The 18,029-nt window shown below is 41.2% G+C and overlaps 7 non-coding genes across 7 annotated transcripts; 3 read left to right on the top strand and 4 right to left on the bottom strand.

The window, feature by feature from the left end:
* Positions 1-229: 229 nt before the first annotated feature.
* Positions 230-311, bottom strand: trnas-uga (transfer RNA serine (anticodon UGA)). The gene has a single exon. It is a non-coding gene; the product is annotated as a tRNA-Ser (tRNA).
* Positions 312-431: 120 nt separating this feature from the next.
* On the bottom strand, positions 432-504 carry trnak-uuu (transfer RNA lysine (anticodon UUU)). Its single transcript has one exon. It is a non-coding gene; the product is annotated as a tRNA-Lys (tRNA).
* Positions 505-11,349: 10,845 nt separating this feature from the next.
* On the top strand, positions 11,350-11,421 carry trnag-ucc (transfer RNA glycine (anticodon UCC)). The gene has a single exon. It is a non-coding gene; the product is annotated as a tRNA-Gly (tRNA).
* Positions 11,422-11,647: 226 nt separating this feature from the next.
* On the bottom strand, positions 11,648-11,719 carry trnad-guc (transfer RNA aspartic acid (anticodon GUC)). The gene has a single exon. It is a non-coding gene; the product is annotated as a tRNA-Asp (tRNA).
* Positions 11,720-12,865: 1,146 nt separating this feature from the next.
* On the bottom strand, positions 12,866-12,937 carry trnad-guc (transfer RNA aspartic acid (anticodon GUC)). The gene has a single exon. It is a non-coding gene; the product is annotated as a tRNA-Asp (tRNA).
* Positions 12,938-15,201: 2,264 nt separating this feature from the next.
* Positions 15,202-15,273, top strand: trnag-ucc (transfer RNA glycine (anticodon UCC)). Its single transcript has one exon. It is a non-coding gene; the product is annotated as a tRNA-Gly (tRNA).
* Positions 15,274-17,837: 2,564 nt separating this feature from the next.
* trnag-ucc (transfer RNA glycine (anticodon UCC)) lies at positions 17,838-17,909 on the top strand. The gene has a single exon. It is a non-coding gene; the product is annotated as a tRNA-Gly (tRNA).
* Positions 17,910-18,029: the final 120 nt, after the last annotated feature.

Genomic DNA, 18,029 nt, shown 5'->3' with positions numbered 1-18,029 from the left:
GGCCACAACGCAGAGTACTAACCTCTATACGATCATGGCGAGCTACCGGTCTACCCGACGTGTCCCTGACTACAAAGGGGCCTTGTCATCTTTAGCTTGCAGACAAAACTGTTTCTTACCAACATTACTCTATTCAAGGGTAATCCTGTAACAGTGACTTTTTTTCCTTTTATAAAGTTTAAGCTAGGCCTCCAGAAGGTTACAAACTAAAGCAGACGAATGCTGTCAACGTAGTCGGCAGGATTCGAACCTGCGTGGGGAGACCCCAATGGATTTCAAGTCCATCGCCTTAACCACTCGGCCACGACTACAAGCTGTCTGAAAGGGGCATGTCGTTTGCCTTGCTGCCTTGCAGCGTCGCTGCCCGAGGCCAGTGTAGATCAGCAAGAACTCAACAACAAAACGTACCGCTCCACAAAAAGAGGCTCTTTCACCCGAACAGGGACTTGAACCCTGGACCCTCAGATTAAAAGTCTGATGCTTTACCGACTGAGCTATCCGGGCTCTTGCTCGAGAAGCGTGCGTGCTGCGTGCGAACGCACAGCAAAATGAATCGTATTGGCGCAGAAAAAAGAGTGTCCTCCAATGCATTGCGTTTCCTTCTTCGAAGATTCAGAACGGCCGTCAAAACCTCTGGTATGTCAAAATATATTTGCAAATTAGTGAGAATGCAGCCTATTAGACTGATGATAATAGTCATTAAAGGAAAATAATGCTAGGAAAAAGAACAAAAACTCACTGCTACTTGTCTGGAAAGCCTCTTCACACGCTTCAATGCTGTTGACTTGCCGCGCTCTTATCGTTATTGTAAACTTGTGTCAAAGGCGCAGTTGTTTGTAGCAAATAGCAAGCCCGCGGCACTCTAGGTAACAGCCAGCGAGTGTACTGACACCTAGCGATTAGAAAATATACACGCACCATATTCTCTCTGAAACAAGATTCTTCCGAAATCAATAGGAGCGTTTCGTTTTCAGTCTTTTCTCTAAGGGTTCGAACCTGAGAACTCATGCTTTCAAAGAAGGTCCCAGTTTCAATTCACTCGAACATCCAGAGCACATCAAGGACACGCGCCGTGCACAAAAAGAGTAGGCCGAAGGACGGGGTGAGGAGAGGTGGTGACATGGAGCTCAATTTCAATGGCACCCAGAAAACTCACCGGATTCGAACCGGGGTTGCTGCGGCCACAATGCAGAGTACTAACCACTATACGATCACAGCGAGCTACCGGTCTACCCGACATGTCCCAGACTACAAAGGGGCGTTGTCATCTTTAGCTTGTAGACAAAACTGTTTCTTACCAACATAACTCTTTACAAGGGTAATCCTGTAACAGTGACTTTTTTTCCTTTTATAAAGTTTAAGCTAGGCCTCCAGAAGGTTACAAACTAAAGCAGGCGCATGCTGTCAATGCTGGAAAGCATCTTCACATGCTTTTATCGTTACTGTAAACTTGCGTCAAAAGCCATGTTGTTTGGAACAAATAGCAAGCCCACGGCACTCTAGGTAACAGCCAGTGAGTGTACTGACACCTAGCGATTAGAACATATACAGCGTATAATTAATGTTTTATTATTGTTTTGAAGTTATTTTAGTTATTTGAAAATTACTTATGTTGCCTTTGAAATTAAGGCACAAGAGATGTAATTCTAGTATATAATGTGAATATATACATTTATTGTGTGAAATTCTAGGAACTCGCTTTAAGAATAAAATTAAAAGGCAGACACGTGAGTGAACTTTAGCAACTGTGGCCCATCCCAAATCGACAGGAATTTTGACAATTACCGCATGATAGTTACCAAATTTGTAAATGATTCAGCAGCAGTAGAAAAAATAACTATGTTTGCTTTCTCACTATTCTACTCTTTCTTGCTTTTTACAGAGGTTAAAAGTAATAAAGGAGAGATTTCCCCTTTAGACTCTCGGTTTGGAGATAGAATTTCACAGAATCTATCTTTGAGACCGACTGCACCTCATCCTACACATAGTTCCACACTACCCCTGCCTGGAAAAGAGCCCACATTCTTTACAAGTAAGTTAATGGTCTTTATACATATACTATTTCAAATGAAGTGACCGAAAAATGTGTTTGGACATTTGTTGAATGTTCTTGCCTTTTATTACAAAATATCAACCGAAGTGGCATTTAATTTTGGGTTCATGTGCACAATACATGTTGTTACTCTGCTAGGACACCCATGTGGACTTGAAGATGAAGATGAGCTGATTTAATTCATTATTTAGATGTTAGAAGATCTTTAAAGAAGGAGCTGCATTATGACTGGATGATTATAAATGAGTAAATGAATGAAGTAATACTTAAGTCATGCTGTCAGAACTATACTGACTGAATATGAATTTAACAGAATAAATTAGTGACGGAATAATGTTATTTGACTTGTTAGGTGAGCATTGTTCATGAAATACATTTACCAAAGGGTATGCAAATTGCAGACACATTTTCCCTCAGGTGACCGCATATACATTATTATTCAAATATTTGTATCATTTAAATTGCATGTATATTGTCATGTAATCGTATTGTTGTCGTGTTGAATGGATTGTGACGATAAGAAACAGTACACCTAACAAGTCAAAGAACATTATTCCGTCACTAATTTATTCTGTTAAATATATGCTTAAAATATATGTTAACAGTGCAGTAAGATGTAATGTGCAGTAGTATGGAGGACCAAACCTGCAATTAAAAATGAATCAATAAATGAATTAATAAATAGATAGATAAATAAATGTGATAATAGGAAAATAAATAAAGGAATAAAAGACTTGATAAAATAAACATGATTCATTTTAATCAAATGTATTTTTGTATATTTTTCCCCTAATTTATAATTTTTTGCTTTTATATTTTAATGTATTTGTATTATTTTTAATTGTATTTATTTATTATTTTATTTATTTGTTTGTTCCATTTATTCTTATATTTATTTATGCATTCATTTATTTGTTTATTTATTTATTCCAATATGTATTTATTTCCAGATTTATTTATTTTAATCTTTATTTATTTTTAATTTTCTTTCTTTAGTTTTATATCTATTCTTACATTTTTTTGATGTGCATGATAATTAGGTTGGTTGGTCTTGCTGACCAAATATAAATATTAATTAACAAATAAATAAAAGCAGAAAATAAATTAAGGGAAATAATACAAAAATTAGTTTGATAAAGAATAAATCATATTTATTTTATCAAGTCGTTTATTCCTTTATTTATTTTCCTATTATCAAATTTATCTTTTTATTTGTTTACATGTTTATTTATTAATTTTTAATTTCTGCGGGTTTGGTCCTCCTATAATGTAATTAATATCAGACACACACATATATTACATTTAAATTAGAAACAAATATATATATATATATATATATATATGTGTACAATTTAATGGTATAATTTAACATTTTTAATTAGTTAACTTGTTAACTTTTTATATATACATATATACATTTTTAAAGCAATTTAAATAATGAATATTAAATAATGCAAATTTAATAAACAGTACGTGCTCTAAGGCTGCATTTATTCAGTTAAGAAACAGTAATATTATGGAATATTATAGCATTGTAAAATAACTCTTTTATGTATATCACTGATGCTTTAGTATTAACTGTCTTATTTCATTTTGTTACTGTAAGTATTTAAATGCTTATGCTGAGACACCAATGAATACATTCTGATTTCAGAACAGCATCATGAAGAAAACAGTGTTCTTCCCAGGGAAAGTCAAAGTGTCTTTCAGGAAAGGCCCGTCGGGCCATTTACGCCGGGACCCATCAGAAGAGGCAAAAAGAATTAAAGACAACCCTTCACTGCAGGACAAGTCAACACCTCAAAGAGAAGATCTGGTCAAGTTGAACGCCCGTTCTCTTGTGTTACATAGAGGAGGGGATGTCTCTGACAAGCAAGAGGTGTTGGGAGAATGCATTCTTCAGTTCGGCAAGTACAAGGGCAAGTCTTTCAAGTTGTTATTAGAGAATGATGTCAGCTATGCTTTGTACCTGTCCGATAAGGTTGAGGAAGAAGAACAGGCTGGGCAGTGCAACCCAGAGGGTCCATGCAAGGATAGCCTCATTTCCTTTCTTGAGTATTCAAGAAGCTTCAAGGAAATTGAAGATCTTAAACAGTATCTGTCTCAAAGGCCAGATCCAGTGCCAGTTTTGACAGAGGATGACAATACTGTTGGATTTGGATCCAGAGCACAAGACACTTGGAGGAAGATTTGGGATACCAGGGCAGACGGAAATGCTTTCTTTATAATGAGGCAGAAGTGTGTGCCAGGCAGCAAAATGTACAATTTGCAGCAGTATCTTTTAAAACAGCAGCAAAAACAGATGACCAAAAACACTCCTCCGATGCCCTCACCATCAGCTTCCGCTGCAAGATGAAGGGGGTGGATTGGAATCCACTGCTGCTTCAATGTATATGTAATGATTGATTATAATTAAGGTATTAATCAATATTTTTCCTTCTAAATATCAAATGAATTGAATGACTTCTCTGGAGATTTTACTTTATTTATATAAGTTACCAGTGTGATTACTGAAATGTTCTTTTCATGTATTCTTTAATGTCTGTATTTGATATCTGAATGCAGTGCTTGCTTATTTAACACAGCTTCCAGAAATGAAATAGGGACTTGTTTTGTGTTTGAGAAAGGTCTTCAATGTGTTTAAACATATAGGGGTCATTGAAGCCAATCGTTTAAGGGGCCATTTCTTTGTTAAAGCCTTTCTTTCCAGTTAGACTAAAGTTTAGCTATCCTTGAGAGAAAGAAGGTTACCCTTAATAACAAACTATCATTTAGATGGAAGTGAATCAATCAAAACTAACTTTAGCTGGAAAAAACATTTTTCAAGAGCCACTATAAAACCAAACCAATCTCTGTTACCTTAAATTATATCTTTATCTCTGTAAAGCTGCTTTGAAACAATCTACATTGTTAAAAGCGCTATATAAATGAGGATGACTTGACTTGACTTGTATTGTGTTTGAGAAAGGTCTTCAATGTGTTAAAACATATAGGGGTCATTGAAGCCAATCGTTTAAGGGGCCATTTCTTTGTTAAAGCCTTTCTTTCCAGTTAGACTAAAGTTTAGCTATCCTTGAGAGAAAGAACGCATTATCTTGATGTTTTGAGAGGACTCTCCTGTTTATAGTGAGAGCCTGGCCAAATCCAACCTTGGAAAAGCTGTGTGTCGGTGTGTGTGTTAGTCTTCTTGGTTACAGGTTAAGGAACCACTGGCATTATTGGAGATTGACTGAGTTGTTGTTCTGGACATGCTGGCGCCCAGCAACCCAAATCTGCGACCTGGAAGGTCATGACGTGCCTAACTTCAGCTGCATAATCGATGGAGATATGCTTCAGTCTATCTGTATATGTGTGGAAAATTACTGTGTTTATCTATTTCATAGCCAATGAGAATCATTCATCCTGTAAGCAATGACGTAGCTTAGACCTTGGAAATCGTATAACTGCTGTGATCTTTGTAACTGTAAGCGGGGCGGCCTACGAACTCCTGTGCGAGTATTGAAGCTGACTTCTGCTGATGAAACTGCAAACTATCTTCAGTAAATATTTTCTTTAATTTTTTATAATTCTGACTCTGGGTCTTCATTCTTCATATCTGGTTCTGGGTCTTTAACTGTATACCCCTTACAGTTTGGTGGAGGATGCGGCGGGCAATCATTCCGTGGTGACATCTCTGGCAAATCAACACACAAGGTAGTAAGCTTTTATTAATTGTTAGGGCTGTCTGACTGGAAGAGATTTTGAAGGAGAGCGGGAGAGCCTTCACTCCGATGAGGCGAGTGAAGGAGTAAGTTGTAGGCCTACTGCTGAGAGGATAAGAAGTCGCTGAGAGCGTCGTTAAGGGTAACGGCAGCAGACAGCGCAAGCGAAGCGTGCTCTGTGTGGGCCCCGCTGGGCATTAATGGTGTAGCACCACCCCAGCAGAGTACGTCCCTGGACGGGAGGTCCAGTGGCACCGTAAATCTGCTCAATCTCTTCCATCTCAGATAGGGGATCCCCGAATTTAGTGAATCAGGCAGTTAGGGATACTAACAAAAATAGGGTTGTTTGCCAGGGATGCATCAGGAACGATCCCGAGAGAGAAAAAAAAAAGAAAAAAAAAGTTGTGACCCAAATTGGCATGGACTTGAAGTCTTGAATGCCTCAGAGTCTCTCTCTCATTCAATGTCATCTAAAAGCTGTTATCTGAGCCTGTGTCATAAGTGATAATAAGCTATTTATAGTAAAGCACAGTGTTTCAGTTGAAAACCATAGACACAGAGATGTTAAAAGAAATCATTACCATTCAGAGGGCAATTTGTATTTAAATGTTAAAAATGTTAAAAGTAAAACTGAATGACTTTAAAGAAGTCTTTAAAATAATACAGACCTTAAACGATAGAGGTGACATTTTGATTAGCGTATTTTAGGACCAGTAACAACTTTGTCTCATTTAGTCTCCACCATTCAGGACCGATGGCTCCGGCTACAGATGAAGTACACTGAATGTACGGCTGTGATCTAAATTCACTGAGTATAGTCTAAGTAGCTAGGTTGCTGCTTTTAAGATAGTTAATGGATTTAAGTGATTAAATACTGTTGTTATTAACCTGTCTCCCTGTGAACACTATTAGGCAATCGGAATGGCTCTGGTGACTCTTGAACGTGCCTTTCCTAAGCTCCAGAAAACAGCTGAGTTCTGTTGAAGAAAACTGATTGTATTGGGAAAGAGCGGTCACCAGTGTGTACGTGTGTACGAGTGGCTACTCAATGACGGGATGATCTTCCTGGCCAGGGGACAGCCCAACGCAGGGGGTCACGAACATTGGGCACCTCCGGATGGAGGTGTTATTTGTGAGAAAGGTATGAGAGTTGAGCGCTGATTACTGGAGGCCACCGGGGTCAGCAGAGCATTGAGAGGTGAGATGCGCTGTGAGGTTAAAATTAATGTTACGGCAGTCTGACCCAGAAATGTGAGTTCCTCTATACCACTCACCAGAAACCGCATTGATTGTATGTCTTGATTTTCATTGTGACAAGTGTCTGCAACTATGCCAGGGGACGACACCCTGAAGAGAAGAAAATTAAAGATAAATAGCTAACGGGAGTGGGCTTTCAGGAGCCAGCTGATTCCATGAGGTGATTGCCATTATTTGCTGCGGAGACATTAACAAAACTTAATTATATGAGGGACATGATGTTGGTTGCCATATGGGCAAGTAAAATGTATAGAAGAGTTAATGTTGAGCTAATATGTCTATAACATAGTTTTAACTCCTGAAGGTCGTTAGGCATGGTGGTGGCTAAAGAGGAAGACAGGCTTTTGTAGGTTTGAGAAGAGTCTGGATAACAAAGGTGAATGGTAAAAGGTTAATGTAATAAATTTAATATTACATTTTGTCTAAATTACAGTCTTAGGAGGCTGTTGAAAAGATTATTTGTTTATGGCGCTTTTCCATTACCAGTACCAGCTCGACTCGGCTCGACTCGCCTCGGCTCACCTCGACTCGGCTCGCTTTTCGCTCCGTTTTCCATTGCAGATAGTACCGCCACAAATAGTACCCGGTAGTCATAGCGACGCCGCAGGAAACTGCCGTGACGTAATCTTATACGCGACACACATCCGCTACCCACACACACAGGACAATGGGGGAAATCGAGTATATGCTGTTTTTGATCCTCGGGATGTGGCTGTTTCTCACAGCAAGAAGACAAACGTTGTTTCATGAGAGGCTGAGGGCAGAAAAACGAAACACTGCTGAAAAAAACAGGAGAGTTTGGGAATTACTACAGAGTTCAGACTACGAGACGAATCCGGTTGTTCAAAGCCGACGCAAGAGGGTAAGTTATGCTAACATAGCTAACGTTTGCATATGTGTAAATACTATACTATATGCAAAGTATTTAATCAACTTTATAGCTACCAGTATTACGTACTAAAATGTGCATGGTTTATGTGTTTCAGATCTGTTTAGCTTTGCAAAGTCGCCGCGGCAAACCGTCTGTTTGGGCTTTCAACCGAGCTACCGAGTGGTGGGATGTTATTGTTCCTGGTTTCACAAACGCGCAGTGGGTTCAGAACTTCAGAATGTCGGAAGAAACATTCATATATTTGTACAACAAACTGCGTCCAGTGATGGAGAGACAAGGTCCTTCAAGGTGTTGTAGATGGAAAAGGACTGTTCTGGAACGTGTTTGCAGGACTGCCTGGCAGATTGCATGATGCTCGTGTTTTAAGACTGTCCACATTGTGGGAGTTGGCCAGCCGTGGCAACCACTTTCCAGCTTACACCAGGAATATTGGTGGGGTGAATGTTGCCTACTACATCCTGGGAGATTCTGCCTATCCCCTGCAGAACTGGCTCCTAAAGCCATTCACTGACACTGGACGGCTGACAGTAGAACAGCAGATCTACAACAAGAAAATATGTCGAGCACGGGTAGTGGTTGAAAACGCTTTTGGTAGACTGAAGGGAAGGTGGCGTTGCCTCATGAAAAGAAATGACTGTGATGTTACAATCGTGAAATCTATGATTCTTACTTGCTGTGCTTTGCATAACCTTTGTGAGAGTCATGGAGAGGACTATGACGATGACTGGGATGCACCTGCAGCAGCAGAGCCTGTGGTGCCAGTGGCACAGGGTGTTGAGGAGGAGGGCAGAGATGTACGGGAGGGTCTGATGCGTTATTTTAATTGCTAAATAAATACATTATCATTAAATATGTTGTCTCTGCTGTTTTTCATTAAAGGTTATCACAGTATAAAATCTGAAAATACTTGTTTAAACCCTTGTAAAAAGGCAAACCATCAAAAAAAGACACTGTTTGTAATAAGTTTCAAAAAGGTTTTATTTAAACACGCATACAAATAGAAAAAAATATAATATTAATATAAATTCACACATCCAACTATATACATATGTTACATGTAGTGCAAACATTAAATTAAAATAAACAATGGGGTTTCAGTCCAGGGGCGGTGGAACAGCATCCCGCCGGTTCAGTGCCTGGACAAGCTGGCTCAGGGTTCCCAGAAAGGCCTGGTTGAAGGACGACATTGCAGCCATCTCCTCTCTCCTTAAAGCCGCTTCTAGTTCTCGGGCATGTGCTGCATCATCGAGTGCCATCTGTAAATGGCGCTCCCGCTGTGCCCGGTTCAATTCCAGCTGCTCGACATCCGATGTATGCATCTCCCTCAGGACAGTCAGATGCTCCTGTTCCCTCTTTCGTTTCCTCCGTCCTGGCCAAAAAAATAATTACAATGAATGAGTTATAAAGAAAAACGGACAAGTCACGTTTCATTCAAAGGTTGTGTGTGTTGTAAATTGTTCACATGTATTATCATTACAGCTTCTACATAAAAAAAGACAAGCCCACAACTTACTATTACTTATATAGTATATAATGACTTAACATCTGAGTAAATGTATTTAATGTATTTATTAAACATCTATTTTAGTAAATGTCAACTTTAAAATACCATGTGTACAGTATAGGTGTACGTCTGGAAAGTTATAAAAATACTGAACAGGTTTATTAATGAATCCTGCATTCCCATAACTGGGAATGCTTCCTGTTGTTATGCAAGTATGTTTACGTTATATTAATGAGTTATTGATACGATTAATGATATATTAAAAAGTGTGTATAGATTCACAGACAACAGGCTAGAAGAGTTTACTTTTTCTCCAATATACTAACCGGTTGCCGGTGTCGACGCTGCTGCGGGTCTCGGTGTCGACGCTGCTGATCTTGTTGGTGTCGATGGTGCCGCTGGTTCCGGTGCCGACGTGTCATCAGTGGGAGTCACTGAACCATTCTCGCTCGTCGAAAAGGAATCTAGATAGAAAGATCATACAAAAGTCAACACAATACGAAAATAGCAATGGCAGATAGTTAGCGGTAGCAGCAATTGTTATCTGCGACACAAGTTTACAGTCTTCGATGTTATAAGTGAGCTTCAGCTTTTCAAAAGCCAGCCTACAGAAAACAAAACTCTCAAGCAGAGTGCGCCTACATGATTAATGTAATGTAAATTTTAAACACTCACCATCCTCCAACAGCGACTCCAACAAACTGGTGGCCGAGTCAAGTCCACCCTCCCTCCCGTTGCTCGCCGGTCTATGGCCGTAGATACCGTCCATCTGTTCGTACTACTTCCAGCTTTTTCGGTTTGAACCACTGCGGCCGTTGTGGTCCTTTACAGCTCTGTAGTCACTTTTCAGTTTTTTTAACTTTTCCCTACATTGCTGGAAAGTCCTGTTGTAGCCATGTGTGGACAGCAGTTCGGAGATTTCTTGATAAACTTTTTCGTTCCTCGTTGCCCCATCAAGCTCTCGCTGGATCCTTTCTTCGGCAACCAAACATAGGAAAGTCTGCACCTCCTCGTTTGACCACGGCGTATTCTTCCGAGTTGCCATAATAGTAAGTTTAGTATATCTGGGCAAACTATTTAAAAATGGCGGGGTTATTCTCTGGTTATTCTGGATACTCCGTCTGCGGCGTGCAATGATGACGCAGTGAATAGTGACGATTCTCTCTGACCAATCAGCAGTCGGCATTGTATTACGTCACATTTTAGTATCGCCTTAGCTCGCTTAGAACCTCGCCGGAGGTGGTACGAAAAAAGTACCCGAAAGCAGGTACAGGTACAACTTTTACACAGTGGAAAACCAAACAAAGGCGAGTCGAGTCGAGCCGAGCCGAGCCAAGGCGAGCTGGTACTGTGTAGTGGAAAAGCGCCATTAGAGAGAGAGAGACTGTCTGAGTGGAGGCAGGGATGGTAACTGTGTCTGTCTTTCTGTTATCGGCCTGCTAGAGCAAGCTGAAGCAAAATAGTGATAATGAACCAAAATCCAGCTGACTTTTCTAAGATCAAATGAATAATGAACAGACATGCTTTGAAACTGGTTAAGAGACCATGTAAAATTAGGTAAAAGCTACAGTAAAATGTGAAGTTTAAAATCTTACTTAAAATTTAAATCTTTTTAGAGATGATATAATGAAAAGCGAACATTAAAAATGAACAGTTAAAATATGTGTCTAATATGTGTGTGTGTGATGGTGACTGCACTCTATGTCTTGTATGTGTTAGTTTGGGGTACTATTATTTCCTGATTTTGAGGATATTGTGTCATTAACCTCTTGTTTTTTAATATGGTGCCTGGTAGGTCAGGTCAATAAGTTCATGCCATTTTTTTAAGTGCCAGGTCCAAACAAAGAGAGTTTCAGTTCATCTCCACCTGCCAGCTGCTAATGTATTGCGAAAATTCTTGCTGACCGCACAACACGGCTTCCAGCCTACATCCATAAGTCTTGCGTTGGTGGTATAGTGGTGAGCATAGCTGCCTTCCAAGCAGTTCATCCGGGTTCGATTCCCGGCCAACGCATCACATTTGTAAATTAAAGACCTTGATTATGAGCATTCTTGCTATGGGTTCGATTCCTGGGGCAGTCCATTCTTGCTGTATGCGTTCGATTCCCGGCCAACGCATTGCATTTTTCTCAAGCTGTCTTTAAAACAGTCGTCCGAGGCCCCTTGCCAACTTCTCCTGTAACTTGTTTCCTGGAGCAAAACATTTGTTAAGGTCTTTTGGCAGCAGTAAAGGACTGGATCTCCCCGTCGGGGAATCGAACCCCAGTCTTCCGCGTGACAGGCGGAGATACTTTCCACTATACTAACGAGGAGTTGCAGAGACAGGTAGTTGTATCCGATCAGCGCGGCTTCCAGGAACGGGGTCATGCGTCATTTTAGCTCAACGCTTCACAGAAGCCAGTGAATCCAAAAAATAATCTAATACCGTTTAAATATGAAGTGTCTGTATAAAACGTGTTACATTATTAAATTAGAGACCTTGTTTTTTAATATGGTGTTGTAGGATTACAAAATTTATTTAAATGTTTAATTTAGATTTCCAATACAATAGTATTTTATATAGAGAAAGTTTATAAATGATGAGACCAGGAAATCTCTGCAAACGGTAGGGGTTCCCAGCAGGATATTCCTGACTGTCCCATCTCAGTGCGAGAAGGCTAGGCTTTTCCTGTTCTCATTGTTTTACCGGGTGAAGAGTCATGCTGAGCAAGTTTGAACACCTGCTATTTTATTACTGAGACCATTTGTCTTGGAGTTCTTATCTCAGTGTGAGAAGTCCTGCACCGTTCTGTTCTCATGTTTCAGCTCATTTACATGCTTTGTTCCTCACAATGTAATCCCTCCCCCTTGAAATGTATATAAACTACAATGTAAAGTTCCCTTAGTTAGACGATGTTGGAATGACTGCAGCTACCGACAAGCAATAAAGAACTTCTGCTTGGAAAACTTCCACTGTCTCCTGGTCTGAGCTTCTAACTTTTCTACAAAGAAAAAGATCACTACAGTGCCTGGTAGGTCAGGTCAATAAGTTCATGCAATTTTTTTAAGTGCCAGGTCCAAACAAAGAGAGTTTCAGTTCATCTGCACCTGCCAGCTGCTAATGTATTGCGAAAATTCTTGCTGACCGCACAACCGGGCTTCCAGTCTACGTTCAAAGGCCTGCGTTGGTGGTATTGTGGTGAGCATAGCTGCCTTCCAAGCAGGTGACCAGGTTCGATTCCCGGCCAACGCATCACATTTGTAAATTAAAGACCTTGATTACGAGCATTCTTGCTATGGGTTCGATTCCTGGGTCTGTCCATTCTTGCTGTATGGGTTCGATTCCCGGCCAACGCATTGCATTTTTCTCAAGCTGTCTTTAAAACAGTCGTCCGGGGCCCCTTGCCAACTTCTCCTGTAACTTGTTTGCTGGAGCAAAACTTTTGTTAAGGTCTTTTGGCAGCAGTAAAGGACTGGATCTCCCCGTCGGGGAATCGAACCCCAGTCTTCCGCGTGACAGGCGGAGATACTTTCCACTATACTAACGAGGAGTTGCAGAGACAGGTAGTTGTATCCGATCAGCGCGGCTTCCAGGAACGGCGTCATGCGTCATTTTAGCTCAACGCTTCACAGAAGCCAGTGAATCCAAAAAATAATCTAATACCGTTTAAATATGAAGTGTCTGTATAAAACGTGTTACATTATTAAATTAGAGACCTTGTTTTTTAATATGGTGTTGTAGGATTACAAATTTTATTTAAATGTTTAATTTAGATTTCCAATACAATAGTATTTTATATAGAGAAAGTTTATAAATGATGAGACCAGGAAATCTCTGCAAACGGTAGGGGTTCCCAGCAGGATATTCCTGACTGTCCCATCTCAGTGCGAGAAGGCTAGGCTTTTCCTGTTCTCATTGTTTTACCGGGTGAAGAGTCATGCTGAGCAAGTTTGAACACCTGCTATTTTATTACTGAGACCATTTGTCTTGGAGTTCTTATCTCAGTGTGAGAAGTCCTGCACCGTTCTGTTCTCATGTTTCAGCTCATTTACATGCTTTGTTCCTCACAATGTAATCCCTCCCCCTTGAAATGTATATAAACTACAATGTAAAGTTCCCTTAGTTAGACGATGTTGGAATGACTGCAGTTACCGACAAGCAATAAAGAACTTCTGCTTGGAAAACTTCCACTGTCTCCTGGTCTGAGCTTCTAACTTTTCTACAAAGAAAAAGATCACTACAGTGCCTGGTAGGTCAGGTCAATAAGTTCATGCAATTTTTTTAAGTGCCAGGTCCAAACAAAGAGAGTTTCAGTTCATCTGCACCTGCCAGCTGCTAATGTATTGCGAAAATTCTTGCTGACCGCACAACCGGGCTTCCAGTCTACGTTCAAAGGCCTGCGTTGGTGGTATTGTGGTGAGCATAGCTGCCTTCCAAGCAGGTGACCGGGTTCGATTCCCGGCCAACGCATCACATTTGTAAATTAAAGACCTTGATTACGAGCATTCTTGCTATGGGTTCGATTCCTGGGTCTGTCCATTCTTGCTGTATGGGTTCGATTCCCGGCCAACGCATTGCATTTTTCTCAAGCTGTCTTTAAAACAGTCGTCCGGGGCCCCTTGCCAACTTCTCCTGTAACTTGTTTGCTGGAGCAAAACTTTTGTTAAGGTCTTTTGGCAGCAGTAAAGGACTGGATCTCCCCGTCGGGGAATCGAACTCCAGTCTCCGCGTGACAGGCGGAGATACTTGCCACTATACTAACAAGGAGTTGCAGAGACAGGTAGTTGTAACCAATCAGCGCGGCTTCCAGGAACGGCTTCATGCGTCATTTTAGCTCAACGCTTCACATAAGCCAGTGATTGCAAAAAATAATCAAATACCGTTTAAATATGAAGTGTCTGTATAAAACGTGTTACATTATTAAATTAGAGACCTTGTTTTTTAATATGGTGCCTGGTAGGTCAGGTCAATAAGTTCATGCCATTTTTTTAAGTGCCAGGTCCAAACAAAGAGAGTTTCAGTTCATCTCCACCTGCCAGCTGCTAATGTATTGCGAAAATTCTTGCTGACCGCACAACTCGGCTTCCAGCCTACATCCAACAGTCTTGAGTTGGTGGTATAGTGGTGAGCATAGCTGCCTTCCAAGCAGTTGAGCCGGGTTCGCTTCCCGGCCAAAGCATCACATTTGTAAATTAAAGACCTTGATTACGAGCATTCTTGCTATGGGTTCGATTCCTGGATCGATCCATTCTTGCTGTATGGGTTCGATTCCCGGCCAACGCATTCCATTTTTCTCAAGCTGTCTTTAAAACAGTCGTCAGGGCCCCTTTCCAACTTCCCTGTAACTTGTTTGCTGGAGCAAAACTTTTGTTAAGGTCTTTTGGCAGCAGTAAAGGACTGAATCTCCCCGTCGGGGAATCGAACCCCAGTCTCCGCATGACAGGCGGAGATACTTTCCACTATACTAACAAGGAGTTGCAGAGACAGGTAGTTGTATCCGATCAGCGCGGCTTGCAGGAAAGGCGTCATGCGTCATTTTAGCTCAACGCTTCACAGAAGCCAGTGAATCCAAAAAATAATCTAATACCGTTTAAATATGAAGTGTCTGTATAAAACGTGTTACATTATTAAATTAGAGACCTTGTTTTTTAATATGGTGCCTGGTAGGTCAGGTCAATAAGTTCATGCAATTTTTTTAAGTGCCAGGTCCAAACAAAGAGAGTTTCAGTTCATCTGCACCTGCCAGCTGCTAAAGTATTGCAAAAATTATTGCTGACCGCAGAACAGGGCTTCCAGTCTACATGCAACAGTCTTGCGTTGGTGGTATAGTGGTGAGCATAGCTGCCTTCCAAGCAGTTGACCCGGGTTCGATTCCCGGCCAACGCATCACATTTGTAAATTAAAGACCTTGATTACGAGCATTCTTGCTATGGGTTCGATTCCTGGGGCAGTCCATTCTTGCTGTATGCGTTCGATTCCCGGCCAACGCATTGCATTTTTCTCAAGCTGTCTTTAAAACAGTCGTCCGAGGCCCCTTGCCAACTTCTCCTGTAACTTGTTTGCTGGAGCAAAACATTTGTTAAGGTCTTTTGGCAGCAGTAAAGGACTGGATCTCCCCGTCGGGGAATCGAACCACGGTCTTCCGCGTGACAGGCGGAGATACTTTCCACTATACTAACGAGGAGTTGCAGAGACAGGTAGTTGTATCCGATCAGCGCGGCTTCCAGGAACGGCGTCATGCGTCATTTTAGCTCAACGCTTCACAGAAGCCAGTAAATCCAAAAAATAATCTAATACCGTTTAAATATGAAGTGTCTGTATAAAACGTGTTACATTATTAAATTAGAGACCTTGTTTTTTAATATGGTGTTATAGGATTACAAATTTTATTTAAGTGTTTAATTTAGATTTCCAATACAATAGTATTTTATATAGAGAAAGTTTATAAATGATGAGACCAGGAAATCTCTGCAAACGGTAGGGGTTCCCAGCAGGATATTCCTGACTGTCCCATCTCAGTGCGAGAAGGCTAGGCTTTTCCTGTTCTCATTGTTTTACCGGGTGAAGAGTCATGCTGAGCAAGTTTGAACACCTGCTATTTTATTACTGAGACCATTTGTCTTGGAGTTCTTATCTCAGTGTGAGAAGTCCTGCACCGTTCTGTTCTCATGTTTCAGCTCATTTACATGCTTTGTTCCTCACAATGTAATCCCTCCCCCTTGAAATGTATATAAACTACAATGTAAAGTTCCCTTAGTTAGACGATGTTGGAATGACTGCAGCTACCGACAAGCAATAAAGAACTTCTGCTTGGAAAACTTCCACTGTCTCCTGGTCTGAGCTTCTAACTTTTCTACAAAGAAAAAGATCACTACAGTGCCTGGTAGGTCAGGTCAATAAGTTCATGCAATTTTTTTAAGTGCCAGGTCCAAACAAAGAGAGTTTCAGTTCATCTGCACCTGCCAGCTGCTAATGTATTGCGAAAATTCTTGCTGACCGCACAACCGGGCTTCCAGTCTACGTTCAAAGGCCTGCGTTGGTGGTATTGTGGTGAGCATAGCTGCCTTCCAAGCAGGTGACTGGGTTCGATTCCCGGCCAACGCATCACATTTGTAAATTAAAGACCTTGATTACGAGCATTCTTGCTATGGGTTCGATTCCTGGGTCTGTCCATTCTTGCTGTATGGGTTCGATTCCCGGCCAACGCATTGCATTTTTCTCAAGCTGTCTTTAAAACAGTCGTCCGGGGACCCTTGCCAACTTCTCCTGTAACTTGTTTGCTGGAGCAAAACTTTTGTTAAGGTCTTTTGGCAGCAGTAAAGGACTGGATCTCCCCGTCGGGGAATCGAACCCCAGTCTCCGCATGACAGGCGGAGATACTTACCACTATACTAACAAGGAGTTGCAGAGACAGGTAGTTGTAACCGATCAGCGCGGCTTCCAGGAATGGCTTCATGCGTCATTTTAGCTCAACGCTTCACATAAGCCAGTGATTGCAAAAAATAATCTAATACCGTTTAAATATGAAGTGTCTGTATAAAACGTGTTACATTATTAAATTAGAGACCTTGTTTTTTAATATGGTGCCTGGTAGGTCAGGTCAATAAGTTCATGCCATTTTTTTAAGTGCCAGGTCCAAACAAAGAGAGTTTCAGTTCATCTCCACCTGCCAGTGGCTAATATATTGCGAAAATTCTTGCTGACCGCACAACAGGGCTTCCAGCCTACATCCAACAGTCTTGCGTTGGTGGTATAGTGGTGCGCATAGCTGCCTTCCAAGCAGTTGACCCAGGTTCGATTCCCGGCCAACGCATCACATTTGTAAATTAAAGACCTTGATTACGAGCATTCTTGCTATGGGTTCGATTCCTGGGTCTGTCCATTCTTGCTGTATGGGTTCGATTCCCGGCCAACGCATTGCATTTTTCTCAAGCTGTCTTTAAAACAGTCGTCCGGGGACCCTTGCCAACTTCTCCTGTAACTTGTTTGCTGGAGCAAAACTTTTGTTAAGGTCTTTTGGCAGCAGTAAAGGACTGGATCTCCCCGTCGGGGAATCGAACCCCAGTCTCCGCGTGACAGGCGGAGATACTTACCACTATACTAACAAGGAGTTGCAGAGACAGGTAGTTGTAACCGATCAGCGCGGCTTCCAGGAATGGCTTCATGCGTCATTTTAGCTCAACGCTTCACATAAGCCAGTGATTGCAAAAAATAATCTAATACCGTTTAAATATGAAGTGTCTGTATAAAACGTGTTACATTATTAAATTAGAGACCTTGTTTTTTAATATGGTGCCTGGTAGGTCAGGTCAATAAGTTCATGCAATTTTTTTAAGTGCCAGGTCCAAACAAAGAGAGTTTCAGTTCATCTGCACCTGCCAGTGGCTAATATATTGCGAAAATTCTTGCTGACCGCACAAAAGGGCTTCCAGCCTACATCCAACAGTCTTGCGTTGGTGGTATAGTGGTGAGCATAGCTGCCTTCCAAGCAGTTGACCCGGGTTTGATTCCCGGCCAACGCATCACATTTGTAAATTAAAGACCTTGATTACGAGCATTCTTGCTATGGGTTCGATTCCTGGATCGATCCATTCTTGCTGTATGGGTTCGATTCCCGGCCAACGCATTCCATTTTTCTCAAG

Source organism: Siphateles boraxobius, unplaced genomic scaffold (assembly GCF_051911475.1).
Source record: "Siphateles boraxobius isolate OS27281-9 unplaced genomic scaffold, OSU_SipBor_1 6, whole genome shotgun sequence".
Lineage (NCBI taxonomy): Eukaryota > Metazoa > Chordata > Actinopteri > Cypriniformes > Leuciscidae > Siphateles > Siphateles boraxobius.
Note: the sequence above shows the minus strand (reverse complement) of the source record. Positions and strands in the feature narration are given on the sequence as shown.